Source organism: Moschus berezovskii, chromosome 7 (genome assembly GCF_049115385.1).
Source record: "Moschus berezovskii isolate FMDL1 chromosome 7, NW_MosBer_1.0, whole genome shotgun sequence".
Lineage (NCBI taxonomy): Eukaryota > Metazoa > Chordata > Mammalia > Artiodactyla > Moschidae > Moschus > Moschus berezovskii.
Window position 1 is genome coordinate 79644750 of NC_142466.1, and position 14986 is coordinate 79659735.

Sequence of the window (14986 nt, forward strand, 5' to 3'; positions counted from 1 at the left end):
GACCTTCCCAAAGATATGTGTGTGTTTGTGCGCACGCGTGTGTGTGTGTGAGAGAGAGAGAGAGAGACAGAGAGCCTCCTGGTTTCCCAGGTGGCTCAGGGGTAAACAGAAGACACAAGAGACACAGGTTCGATCCCTGGGTCAGGAAGATCCCCTGGAGGAGGAAATGGCAACCCACTACAGTCTTCTTGCCTGGAGAAGCCAACGGACAGAGAAGCCTGGCGGGCTACAGTCCATGGGGTTGAAAAGAGTTGGACACTACTGAGGGACAGACACAGTACACACAGAAAAAACATAGCAAAGAGAACGAAGAGTCTTGGATTCTAAAGTTAAAACTAAATAAAGTTAGCCAGCCCCTTAACCTGCCTGAGCCTAGTTTCCTATTCAGAAAAGGAGATAACTGGACCAGTACTCCAAGGTTTTCAGGCATATTTCAGTCTAAAGGGAGCTGTATTAAAAGCACAAAGTCCTTTCTGCAGCACTTTGTCTTTATATGTAGCACTGGCAATGGACTTAACACGCCTGCCTGTAAACCAGGCACCTGGTCTCTCTTGAACTCTATACATTCTGATGGGTCAGATTTGCAACTTGACTGCACTGTCCGCAAATGGTACATCTTTTGATCAGTCTCTCAGCAGGAGAAAGCACACACCAGTGTGTTTCAGAGTTGTGCCAAGAAGAGTCCACAAAGGGATTTGAGGTTGGTCCAGACATTAACAGGTTACAGCCCAAGTTCATCTTTTCCACCAGAGACATTATCTCATTGGCAGGTCTCGCCAGAGGCCCACGTTCTGTCTCATTAAGATTCTCCCAAGCACTGAGAATCTGCTTTGTCACAGACACTCATTTAGTTTATAGTTCTGCTATGTCATTAGGCAACCTTTCCGTAGGGACACAGCAAAGAAGAGGCTTCAATTAACCCATTCAAGGTAGAAAGGAATGAAAACAATCACAGAACCACAGAAAACTCAAGATAGCAACAAAAAAATTCAAATTTCTACATTAACGTGAGACTTGAGGGCATGGATTGCAAAGAGAATGCCCAAAGCAGGTAAAAATGAGTGAATGAATTGCCCTTTCTCTGCTAGGCCTAGGGTGAAGAAAATAGTATGAAGCACTAGAAAACAACTTGGATGAGTGGTGGGAATTATGAGGCCGGAGACCCTACCCAAAGAGAAATTGAGAACAAGTCAGAGGAATTGAGGAGGGCGGACACACATGGATCTGGATAGGAAAGGAGTTAATAGACTTTTTCTAAAGATTATTGGCTGCACCAAAAATTTGGGATAAATATTTAAATAGGTTGGGCTAGAAAGTGGCATAAAATAGAAGGAAAGAGGTGGCCCTTATTTACATATAATATTTTCTATTAACTGGGCTAATTACATTTTCAGCCTGTCAATCAATGAGAATCAAAATGAGAAACTTAACTGCTTGTTTTTAGTGCCTTTCTTTTTTAAATTAATTTTATTGGAGTATGAAAGTGAAAGTCTCTCAGTACTGTCCGACTCTTTGTGACCTCATGGACTATATATTCCAAGGAATTCTCCAGGCCAGAATACCGGAGAGGGTAGCTGTTCCCTTCTCCAGGGGATCTTCCCAACCTAGGGATGGAACCCAGGTGTATAGCTGCTTTATAATGTTGTGTTACTGTACAGCAAAGTGAATCAGCTATACATATACACCCTCTTTTTCAGATTTCCTTCCCACTTAGCTCAACACCTCCCTGGACTTCCCGGGTGGCTCAGAGGGTAAAGCGTCTACCTACAACATGGGTTCAATCCCTGGGTCGGGAAGATCTCCTGGAGAAGGAAATGGCAACCCCACTCCAGTATTCTTGCCTGGAAAATCCCATGGATGGAGGAGCCTAGTAGGCTACAGTCCATGGGGTCGCAAAGAGTCGGACACGACTGAGCTACTTCACTTTAGCTCATCACTCTTTCTTTTGAAATGCTTTCCGGGTTTCCTCTTCCCTGAACCATACAGTTGTGCCCAGAACGCTCTGTGCCATGCCGGCCTCCCCATTTGTTTGGATGAACTCGCCACCGCAATCGCGGCTGCCCACTCCTTGGGACAGCGCTTTGCCTGCTGCGACAGCGCCCCTGCTGGTGAGATTCAGCAGAGCTCCGAAGTGGGGACAGCAAGTGACCAGGGCGCAGACCCGCCTCCTAGGGCGTCGCCTTCAGTTTCTGCAGAGAGTTGGGTTCCCCGTCAATGCGCTGTTTGGTGCAAAACTTGTGTGGGAAATCTTTGTTTCACACTGGCTCCCTCCTCCGCCCCGGGGTGGGACGCCTGCGCGGGTACCCAAGCCTCTCCCCTGCCTCGGCTCCCCGCAAGTTGCCGTTGCAGCATCCTTTAGGGTCCAAGTTCAATACTGCTGCAACTTTTCTGGAAAATTAAAAAAAAAAAAAAAGAGCTGAGAGCAGGAGGGTGCGAGGGAGAGCGAGCCAAAGGGCGCCGGAGGTGGGTGAAGGGCAGTCCCACGAGCAAGAGGGGCAGCTGTGCTGTACTTTATCTCTCCCGTGAGGGCTACCACAGGGCGGCCAGCCAGCCTGCATGGGGCCAGCCAGCCTGTATGGACCCAGGGTCGCGGCGTGGGTCACCCGGGAGGCTGCATCCGGAGTCCGCGGGGCCCGGGGCCGGAGAGAGAAGGGAGGTTCTTCGGTCAAAAGAGTCATCCAGGTTGGTGGCAGCCCAAAACGCCCAACGCGGGGGAGCTCGGGCTCTGGGCGGTGCCTGTCCTCTCCCGCGCGCGGCGGAGGATGCTGAGTCACCCCTTCTCTGCAGCGCGGGCGCGCCGCCTCTTCTTCCCACTCGCAGAGGGAAGGCGTACCAGCTGTGGCCCAGGACTCCACCCCTGCACTGTAGACCAGCTGGGGGGTAGTGCAGGAACCACCTAGGAATGCGCCCCATCTCATGTGTATTTGTGCACTGGCGCGTTTCTGGGAAGAAAGAATAAATTGAGCTTTCATTGCCTTATAAAGGCGTTCCTGACTCCGAAAGGATCTTGGATCTGGCTGCTCGGAGCAAGGCCTTTGTTTCACAAACGACTTTCCCAAGCCTCCGGTCTCCCGTGCGTGCGCCTTTACACTAAAGTTACTGCTCTAGCTTTTACATTTTGACAGCTAGAGACTCCCTGGGCTCTGTCCTTTTCCCCATCTAATTACTCCCCTCCGTGGTTGGCCAGAAGCATCTTCTCTGTCCATTTTTAGTTATTTCTGCGGTTTCCCCACAGAGAATTCCTCTGCTCATCCCCAGATCTTCTGTTTTCTCTTCAGAGGGTTCCACTCTTTTATCACACCGGTTTTGGCCCTGGGTTACTGCTACAGGCACCAGAAACACCCTGGAAAAGGTGTGCTGTGCTGTGCTTAGTCGCTCAGTCGTGTCTCTTTGTTAACCCCATGGATTTTAGCCCACCAGGCTCCTCTGTCTGTGGGGTTCTCCAGGCAAGAATACAGAAGCAGGTTTCCATGCCTTCCTCCAGGGGATCTTCCCAACCCAGAAATTGAACCCAGGTTTCCCGCATTGCGGGCAGATTCTTTACAGTCTGAGCCACCAGGGAAGCCCAAGAATATTGGAGTGGGTAGCCTATCCCTTCTCCAGGGGAACTTAGCCACCCATGAATCAAACCAGAGTCTACTGCATTGCAGTCGGATTCTTTACCAGTTGAGCCACCCTGGAAGCCCGGAAAATGTGTGCTGGTCTGTGCAAAATGCTGCAGTAACCAGTCCAGGCACACTGCACACGCACGCGCACGCGCGCACACACACACACACATACACACACACACACACACACACACACACACCCCTCCTTGTGGAACCTCTTAGTGGTTTGACTTTTAAGGAACTTTGTGGAGTTTTCTTTTTTTTCAATTTAATTTAATTTTTTTAAATTTTTTTATAGTGGAGTATTGTTGATTCACCACGTTGTCTTAGTTTCAGGTGTACAGCAAAGTGATTCAGTTATACATATACGTGTATCTATTCTTTTTCAGATTCTCCTTCTACATAGTATTGAGCAGAGTTCCCTGTGCTATACAAGGAGTATAACCCTAACCCTAACCCTAATTCCATTTTCATTTACTTTACAATTTAACTTAAACGAGAATATTTAACTTTTCATATAATCTTAACTTTAAAGATGGTCACTTGCTATTTCACATGTAAAAAAATCCAGACTCATCCGGAGCGGACCCATTCTTCACTCTGGACCCAAGCAGTCCTTGTTTCTGCTCTTCTTGATGGCAGCTTCCCGGGGTGGAATAAGGAGGTGGCAACTGTGGGTGGGAGGAAAAAGTCAATCCTAAAAGATCTTGTATTGCATATAATGGGCTTTCCAGGTGGTAAAGAATCTGCTTGCAATACAAGTGGCGCAGGAGACTTGCACTCTAGTGTTCTTGCCTGGAGAATCCCATGGTCAGAGGAGCCTGGCGGGCTACAATCCATGGGGTTGCAAAGAGTCAGGCATGACTGAGAGACTGAGCAGTCATTGCATATACTACAGCCCCTCCCTAATGTGCGAAGCACCAGGCCAGAGAACCAGGGTGACCCTACCCTTTCTGAGCATGGTATACATAAAGACTCTCTCCTAGGGTATCCACGGGCAATGTGTACAGTCCTCATTGTATCCTAAACTGTCCAGCCCTTCCACATTAGTCTGATCTTTTTAAACCAAGCAGTAGTGCCCAGAGTAGAGGGCTTGAGCTGCTGGAGCAGAGGGGGGCACTAGGGGCAGGGGTGTGGAGCATACAACCCCCTGCATTTCCAGTCTCCTGATCCCATTTCTCTACTATTTCATTTCTATTGAGCTGGTCTGGTCTTCCAGAATCTCAAGCTTTTACTCCAGTTTTTGCTAGATGACTGAACAGGGCTACATATTAATCACTCATCCTTGAAACTGTTTGAAATAAAATCCATATTCTAGTGGTTTAAAGCTCTTCTTTCTGTTCCAGGAATCAGTTTATTTTTCTGCCTTTCTTATCAGACTTACAAACTAACTTTAGATTTCCCCCATAGGTTTTTGGCACAGCCCCCAGGCAGGCTGTATTATTTACTTTGTCATTGTGGAGGGCAGGGCTACTCTTTAATTGTGTGTCTTTGACTGCCCTATCTTTGTTCTTGACTGAGTAAGCAGCTGTATTCCATAGTACATGAAGGTTTTGTCTGAGAGCAGCGTCACTCACCCGTATCAGCCTGGGGTAGATAAAATTAACTAGAGGATCATAGTTGTATCTTCTGGGCACTTGCTTATTGCTGTAATCATACAGGTCGTGAGCATTTGACCATCTTCTCTGTGCTCACACATTTTTAACCCTCACGACCCTGGCAAAGAGGAATGATTTTTCTGTGTTTTTTCTTCTTCTTTTTTTTTTTTTTTTGGTCATTATTGTTTTCTGTTTTGTTGTTGTGTGTGTGGCTTGGTTTTGTTTTTGGCTGCAACTCAGCTTGCAGGATAGTTCCCTGAGCCAGGACCCCTGCCATGGAAGTGCAGAGCCCTAATCACTGGACCCCCATCGAATTCCTGATTTTCCTCAATTTTTTAGAGGGTATCAAGATCTGGATTTGAACCCAAACCTATTTCAAAACCTTTTCCATTGGCTAGGAAGAGATTTGGGGGCATGGAGGCTAAGAGGTCAAGACTATTGGGAATTACTTCAAATTCCAGGATTATGGAATCAATTTTTTTTTTTCTAGGGCAGAGGCAATTGGTAATGAGTACAGCAGAGGAGAGTGAAAAGGTTAGCTTGAAGCTCAACATTCAGAAAACAAAGATCATGGCATCTGGTCCCATCACTTCATGGGAAATAGATGGAAAAACAGTGGAAACAGTGTCAGACTTTATTTTTTGGGGCTCCAAAATCACTGCAGATGCTGATTGCAGCCATGAAATTAAAAGACGCTTACTCCTTGGAAGGAAAGTTATGACCAACCTTGATAGTATATTAAAAAGCAGAGACATTACTTTGCCAACCAAGGTCCGTCTAGTCAAGGCTATGGTTTTTCCCGTGGTCATGTATGGATGTGAGAGTTGGACTGTGAAGAAAGCTGATCGCCGAAGAATTGATGCTTTTGAACTGTGGTGCTGGAGAAGACTCTTGAGAGTCCCTTGGACTGCAAGGAGATCCAACCAGTCCATTCTAAAGGAGATCAATCCTGGGTGTTCATTGGAAGGACTGATGCTAAAGCTGAAACTCCAATACTTTGGCCACCTCATGCGACGAGTTGACTCACTGGAAAAGACTCTGATGCTAGGAAAGGTTGGGGGTGGGAGGAGAAGGGGACGACAGAGAATGAGATGGCTGGATGGCATCACCGACTCTGTGGACATGAGTTTGAGTGAACTCCGGGAGTTGTTGATGGACAGGGAGGCCTGGCATTCTGTGATTCATGGGGTCGTGGAGAGTTGGACACGACTGAGCGACTGAACTGAACTGAACTGAACTGAACAGCATAGGGATTGGAAGTACAGGCTGAAGTCTCATGGCCTGCATTAGACTCTATGCTGATTACTATCTACTAGAAACTACTTATCTCCCCAAACATTATTATTGTAATCTGAAGATGAGGCAAAATAATAATACACACCTCACAGGTTCACTGAGGAAATTAGATATGTTGCAATAGTTAGGTCAGGGGCAAACAGAAGGTGCTTAATCGATGTTAGTGCATTATAAATATTAAGATAAAAGAAGGGTGAATGAAAAATTGGCTTCCTAAACTTACACTTTGATATTGCCTTTCTTAGCTTGTCCTCTTAGATGTAGATAGGCTGATTTCAGCCTTGGGAAAATTATACCATGTTCTGTCTATTTCTGCTTCCTCAATATTTGTATGCGAGTAAAATCAGTTTAAACCAAAGAGTAAGCCACAAATAGATAGCCCTGTGAATCATGCACCTATAGGAAGGCAGGAGCCAGGACTTCCCTGTTGGTCCACTGGCTAACATTCCGAGCTCCCAGTGGAGGGGGCCTCATGTTCAATCCCTGGTCAAGGAACTAGACCAGGAGCTGCAACTACTGAAGCCCATACACCTTATGTCTCCACAACAAAAGAAGCCACCTCAATGAGAAGCCCACGCACTGCAACTGGAGAGTAGCCCCTACTCTCTGCAACTGGAGAAAAGTCCACACAGGAACGAAGACCCAGTACAGTCATACATAAATAAATTATTTTTAAAAAGTGAAAAAAGATTCCTCATAAAAAATAAAATAAAAATCAGTTTCCACCTGCTGAGGGTACCCCAGTACACTTCAGCTCCCCTTGGCTTGGAAGTCTCTGTCCAAAGTAGGGGATAACATATGTCAGTGGCTGTTTTCTAATGTTAAGGGAAAATGTTGTATCTCTCAGAAACTGATCATAATGGGGGAAATTGTGTGTTAGGTAAGAGGCATAACAGGTTCCCTCTTTCCTACTCAGTGCTCTGGAGACTCAAAATTGAAGAATATAGCCTACCTGCTCTCAAGGAGCAAATGGTCATTCAGGATAAGACACTTCTGAATGAAAAGAAAATGCACCTTCTAAGAAAGCACAAAAGAGCAGCACAGATGGTAAGTGCTAGAGGTGTGTAGATGGGGGAAACCATGAAGACTTCTTAGAGGAGGTGAGATGGAGCATGGTTAGAGAAAGCGTGCAGGGAAGGAAATACAAAGCTAAGAAACTGAGAGATGGGTAGACTTCACAGGTGGACTTGGAGAAATCTGTGCACTTACCTACAAATTTCCCTGCATCTGTGCATTTTTCTGTAGAGAGGGACCATATATAGCATAAGATTTTCAGAGGCGTCTTTAACAACCTCAAAAGTCAGAACAAGTTCTATAGGGGCTAGAGAATTATGAGCAGCTTAGCATTGGTCTCACAGTGAGACACCAGCTGCCTTGACGTCTTTTTTTTTTTAAATTACCTATAACTAATTCAGATCTAGATCATTTCAGAACTATAGTGAGGGTGCCAAGGCCAGCAGTGGGGGAGACACTGAGGACAGAAAGTTCTTTGGGCACTTCTAGCAATTGGGTTTGGGGAAGGCAATGGCAAGCCACTCCAGTACTCTTGCCTAGAAAATCGCATGGACAGAGGAGCCTAGTAGGCTGCAGTCCATGGGGTCGCTACTAGTAGGACACGACTGAGCGACTTCACTTTCACTTTTCACTTTCACACATTGGAGAAGGAAATGGCAACCCACTCCAGTGTTCTAGCCTGGAGAATCCCAGGGACGGCGGAGCCTGGTCAGCTGCCGTCTATGGGGTCGCACAGAGTCGGACACGACTGAAGCGACTTAGCAGCAGCAGCAGCAGCACATGGGTTATTGAAGTGGCTGCCTCTTTGAAAACCAGCTGTGCTCATTAATTCTGGAATCAGAACACCTGGGGTCTCTAATAGGAAACCATGTCTCTTGATTTGGAAAATGTCAGCTATGGTAATTTTCTGGTGTGTTTACATGAATAATACTTGACCTACACTTTCAAGAAGATTTTCATCTTTCTTTCTCCTCAGGGCAACCCCTAGAGGACTGCACTGGTCAGGAACCCCTAGACCTTTGAAGAAGCTTATTTAATATTCTTGTCCTCCCTTCCCCTACCCACAGCAATCCCATCTTCCACTCTAATTCCAATTTTCTCCTATTTCTAGGAGTATTTTGGGATGCTGCACCTCCTTGCCTGCTTTCAAGAATATTATCATCTAAAACCTGAAAGCTTTCTTTTTCTTTAAATTTAGATCAAAGCAGAGAGAAACCATTTTGCAAATATCTTTACTAGATAGTTTAGTTACTTTAAGCTGTGAGTTGATTAATTAGAATTGATTTTTGTCAGGAAAATGAGGCTGGAGGATTTTCTGGTGTTATACTCAGGCATAAGTCGTGACGCCCATATTACAATGACTCATCACTTCAGAGAGAGTCATTTTGATGCTACGAGGGTTTTGCTCCACTAGGAGTTTCATTGGGAAGTTCTTTTTGTTCTCACTTAGACACCAACAACAGGCAGCCTGGGCTTTGCGCAGATATCAAGTTTTCTTGATAAATAAATAAATAAAATCTGTTTTCACTTTCAGGGTAGGATTTATTTTTTTCCCTCTCTCCTTTGCCTCTTTTTGAGAGAAAGAATCTTTAGACAGGAAAGAGCTCTGAGCTACTAAAAAATTCGTCCTAACATTGTAGAAACGTATTTCACTCTGAAACAGTATAGAGAAGAGTAAGAGCCTCTTGGTTGAGGAGAAAGCAGAGAGATCGTGAATGGTGTAGGAGTTTAATCTTCCACCCAGATACCATTTCAAGAATATTGCACTCCTGGGGTTTCTTTATTGCCATCTATTGCTTGATGCCAGGACAAAAGAAATAATTTGATGACAAGCAAGGACAGTACAGTCTGTTCCTCCTGCTTTTGAGTTTATTTCAGTTTTTCTGTCATTTTAAAAATTATTTTAAAAAACGGCACTCAAAATGTATCAGGTGCAACATGGAAGCTATTTACTACCTCGGGCTGTATTGCAGACCCTGCGATAGTTTAAGGCAATGGATGAAAGGAGCTCTCTGCTTCTTGGGTAGTTAACAAAAGGATCCTGCATGGGATATTTGATTCATTCTCCCTTGGGAAAGGAATATATGTTACTCTTAATTGCTGAGTTATGGATCTGTTATAATTAGTTACTAGGAAATAAATGGACTTCCCTGGTGGCTCGGATGGTAAAGAATCTGCCTGCAATCCAGGAGACCCGGGTTCCATCCCTGAGTCAGGAAGTCTCCTGGAGGAGGGCATGGAAACCCACTCCAGTATTCTTGCCTGGAGAATTCCATGGACAGAGAACCCTGGGGGGCTAAATCCATAGGGTTGCAAAGAGCCAGACACGACCGAAGCAACTTAGCGTGCACGTTCAGTATACCAGACACTCACTATTGGATTGGAAAGGGGACCAGAAAGAATAAGGTAGTACTCATGAAAGGCATGTGGTGCCCAGCAGGCATCCATACAGGAAAAGGACAGAAATGATAGTAGAAGTCATTTCCCTCCAGAGGAGTTCAAGATTAGGACACACCAGATGCAGAGTCTCAAACATGGGAGATGTTTAAACAGCCTGTGCTTTAGTTTAGGTTCAGACTTGTTCCAGAAACTGAGGGTGGGGGAAAAATCATAAGTGATGAGCAGGTAGGGAGAGAGAGGGCATTCAAAGTCCCTGCAAAAGGCAGGTACAAATTCAGGAAGTCACATCCCCCTTTGCATTTCACTTGGCTGTGGCCAAGAACAAAGAGAGAGAAGACTGTCTCATTCCTATGCCCCACAAGACAAACCATGCCCCTTCCTTCCTACCCTCTCTGTCCGCGCCCCATTCCAGAAGAGACTGAGTCACTATGAACAGAAGAAACAAGTCACAAGGGGGTGAGTGCTGGCAGATGGATGCTATGCTCACTTCCTTTATCTGAGATGGAGGAGGCACCACAGCAGACCGTGCCTGTGTGTGTGTGTCTTCGGTGTGTTTCGGCTGCAGCAGCTAGGTCCTAGGTTGTTTCTCTCCCTGTTCTTTCCATTTCCACCTACAGAAACAGTAACCAAGATATGAACAATAAAACAATGCCCCAGGGTGTGTTAAACCCCAGGAACAACTATGGGGATGGTACCAACAAGAACTTGATCAGAATGGAATGCTGGACACCAGATGGACACCAAGGTCACTAGATCAGAGGCTGACTTTGCTATTCTCACTCCCAGGACCACGAACTGGAGATGTGATGGGGAAGATTGGATAAATACTTCTTCAGTAAGAAAAATAGTCAACTTTTTGGTTCTCTTTCAAGCTGTTATGGAAGATCTTTTCTAATTAAAAGACTCTTCATAGGCAACACGAAAATGAAAAGATACGTCATGCTGCAGATATAAGGAGACTAATTACCTGATAACCCATGACTGTTTCTTGCAGTTGATTTCCACTTAATATTCCTCAGGCTGCAGTGTGCAACAGAGGGGTTCCCTGCTGGCTCAGTGGTAAATAATCCACCTGCCAATGCAGGAGACCTGGGTTTGATACCTGGGTCAGGAAGATCCCCTGGAGAAAGAAATGGCAACTCACTTCAGTATTCTTGTAGACAGAATCTCTTGGACAGATTTTTTCTTTGGGCAACGACTGTGCATTTACTTCAGTGCTGGATGATGGGAACAAGGGTCCTTGAATCATGACTGATCTCTCTTTGAAAGAATCTTAAAAGCAAACATGTATTTACCAGAATTGGGGTGAAAATTTCAGACGAAGAGCGTAATCTCTTTCTGAGGAGAGCAGAATTCTGCCTTAATAATCAGCCCATACTCAGAGACAGCTGCTGCTGCTGCGAAATCACTTCAGTCGTGTCTGACTCTGTGTGACCCCATAGACGGCAGCCCACCAGGCTCCCCCATCCCTGGGATTCTCCAGGCAAGAACACTGGAGTGGGTTGCCATTTCCTTCTCTAATCAGTGAAAGTGAAGTCTCTTAGTCGTGTCCGATTCTTAGTGATCCCATGGACTGCAGCCTACCAGGCTCCTCTGTCCATGGGATTTTCCAGGCAAGAGTACTGGAGTGGGTTGCCATTGCCTTCTCTGACTCTGAGAGAGCAATTACAGTTAAAGGCAGGCCTTCTTGATACAACTAATAAATAGTCCCTTGTTTCTAAACAAGGGAGGGATATAATAGTACTTAGAACTGAAAAATGCCTAACAGTTCTGTCATCCTCTTTGGTTTGCAAATTGATTGAAAGAGAATTTAGAGAAGAGGTCAAAGATTTTTCTTGTTTCTTGGGCTCTGCAGGAACTACAGTGTGGCTATTCATGTTCTGTTTCTCTTTTCATTGATCGTAAAGGTTCAATATTGCTTCACAGAGAATTCTTAAAACTTTAGTTTCTAACCAAAAAAAAAAAATTGTCTCCAAAGTATTGGTTATCATCTTTTTCTTTTCCCACTCCTACCCTCTCATTACAAGTTACTTTTCTTTAGTGGTTGAGGGGGTGGGTGGCAGGGATGGGTTACACTGGGGACTGGGTAAAGCATAGCCAGTTAGTAAATGTTGTCTACTAGTGTTTTGCAAAAAAGACATCAACCTGCCTTCTATCTAGTCTACAGGACTTTGCACTCCCTCAGCCTTCCCATCTTTATGTGGAAGAGTTAATAGAAAATTACTTTCAATCTAGAATCCTGTGATTCCATAAGTGTTGAAGTTTCTCATGTAGGCTGTTAATTTGGGTATTTTTTCCCCTGCATACACACACAAACACACACACACACACACACACACACACACACACCCTGCTCCCTGACTTTCTATGAATAGGAGAAACAGGATCTGGTTTATTTTGAGATCAGAACCACAGAAGGAGTTGGCGTCTCTGTGCTGTCAGTCTGGAGGTTGTTTTGTCCTCTCTGAGCTTCTGAGGCCTGAGCCCTGACAAGTATGACTCAGGCGTTTCTGTGTTCCCCGTTCTCACTGCAGCATCTCTGCAGCAGTCAGTCCTGGAAGCAATCAACTCCGGGCTTATAGCTGGGCCATCAAGCAAAGTACTTGGGCCATCAAGCAAACCATTAGCTCTGCAAGAGCCGGCCACCTCCTTGATAATCTAAATGGCCTCATTGTTAAAGTAATTTACTCTCCTAGGAGCTGCCACAAACCTGGTGTTTTCTAATCACTGAGTGTTAGAAGGGGTAGAAATCTTGGAAACAAAACCATTGACACATTTTGCTGTTGAGAAAACAGAGACCTAGAGAGAGGGTGTGGCTTATTCGCACACATCCTACTCCTGCCTAGAAGCAGAGCCTGGGCAGGTGTCAAGCTACCTAACTTGGGCCTCTCTGATTGCACCTTCTTTTATACTGGGATGCCTGAACAATGAAAGCAGATGACGGTCAGAGACCAGAAGGAAAGAAGGATGCAAGAGGAGGAAACTGAGGAAACTGTGACAAATGGTCTACACAGAGGCGTGTCTTTTCAGTGCATTCTTGTCAGAATGCAGTAGATACCAGCCCTGTGCAAGGTAACTTGTCATCTAAGCTCTGCCCTATACCTGCTTTGTCACTTTGACCAATTTCTTCTGTGAGTCTCCATTTCCACACTCTTAGAATTTCCCCGGGTTTCATAGGTGGCTCAGTGGCAAAGAATTCGCCTGCCAATGTAGGAGCCACAGGAGACTCAGGTTCCATCCCTGGGTCAGGAAGATTCCCTGGAGGAAGAAATGGAAACCTGCTCCATTTTTCTTACCTGAAGAATCCCTTGGATAGAGGAGCCTGGTGGGTTATAATCCTTGGGGTCGCAAAGAGTTGTACACAACTGAGCTGCTGCTGCTGCTGCTAAGTCACTTCAGTCGTGTCCGACTCTGTGTGACCCCATAGACAGAAGCCCACCAGGGTCCCCCGTCCTTGGGATTCTCCAGGCAAGAACACTGGAGTGGGTTGCCATTTCCTTCTCCAATGTGTGAAAGTGAAGTCGCTCAGTCTTGTCCGACCCTTAGCGACCCCACGGACTGCAGCCCACCAGGCTCCTCCATCCATGGGATATTCTAGGCAAGAGTACTGGAGTGGCTTGCCATTGCCTTCTCCTGAGCAATTTCCTCACAACACAGGATTATTGAAACGACTAAATAAAATAACTTGTGTCAGTAATATCTGACACAGAGATAATCAATAGTTTATCTTCCTCCTTCATTGTGGTTTCCTTTTCTCTATTCCCCCTCTGTTTCGAAAGGAAAGGGTTAGGTTATATGTTGCTTGTTTCTGAAGCAAGTTAGCATGCACATGTTTTTTTCTACTGTGGAATAGTAGCAAAAACATATGCTTTATCTGATTTTGGGTTCTCCCAAACCCATCGTAGCATTCATAATAGACATTCTATGTGAAAATATAGCACTACTCTCTATTAGATTAATAGGATGCTTGTTTGAAAATGATCGCTTACCATTATCATGAAGTATTTATTGAGACCTCCTGTATAGTACTGTGTGATGTCTCTTACATGGAATTACCACCAACATTTTTCAACATAGTTATTGTAGGAAGATATAAACAGAAAAGGACACATAGAGATTAGACACTTTTGCCCCAAATATCGCAAATGATTATGGCCCCTGGCCTCTGTGAGCTCCTTACGTTGTTATTGAGAATTCACAGCATAGGGCTTAAGAACATTTCAGGGCATTTCCATAATGCAGAGATCAGGCATTTTTAAGAGCATGGTATGAATATCAATGTCCTTCCCGTTACTGCTATTTCATTGACTGGAACTGTCATGACACCTGTGATATAATGACACACCTACTTTTTTTTTTTTTTTCCGTAGAATAAAATGGTTCATTAGCCAAAAAGAAGGATGCTCAGTACTCATTGATGTTCCAGGCCTTGCTATGTGAAAGTGGATGAGTGTATTTTATTAAGACAATCAAGCATTAAGTATGGAGGAGGCAGCCAGACTTGCCTGCACTATTCTCAATGCAGTGAGGAATACAGGACATATAGGAAATGATTCTACTCAGCCTTGAAGAGTCTGGTGAATTTCTGTCATGCATAAGCAACTGCTCCTCTTTAAAAATGCCTCTGAAAGCTTCCGGCAGAGGACTTGATAAAATATTTTGTTTCACTTATGGCTTTCCTTTGTGTTCCATGACTCTGTGAATAAAGCTTTACCATGAACATGATTGTATTGTATTATTGTAATTTATTTGTTGTCTTCCTCATTAGAGGAATCAGGAGCATATGCAACTCCTGACTCATTCTCATCTCCACTGGACCAGCCATCCAACCCCCAGGATAGAAATACCCTCAACTCTCTACCCACTGATGAGGGAGTGAGTTTTCTCTGCACAACCATTCATCAAGGTTTCCTTGCATTTCCCGTTCTTCACTAGTTCCATAGAAAACTATGGTCTTCACCATTGTCTGATCTTTTCCCCTTCCTTTCTTGTGTTAAACCCAGAGTGAAAGTCTTCACATCGTTTTTACCCTAACTGGAAGCCAACTTCCTTTTGATCAGGGATCAGGTA

At 45.0% G+C, this 14986-nt stretch overlaps 1 long non-coding RNA gene across 1 annotated transcript; it reads left to right on the plus strand.

Annotated features, from left to right (window-relative positions):
* The first annotated feature begins 10432 nt into the window (after window positions 1-10432).
* Window positions 10433-14624, plus strand: LOC148777378 (uncharacterized). The gene is made up of 3 exons (XR_016037773.1): window positions 10433-10751; window positions 12851-12988; window positions 14287-14624. It is a non-coding gene; the product is annotated as an uncharacterized LOC148777378 (long non-coding RNA).
* Window positions 14625-14986: the final 362 nt, after the last annotated feature.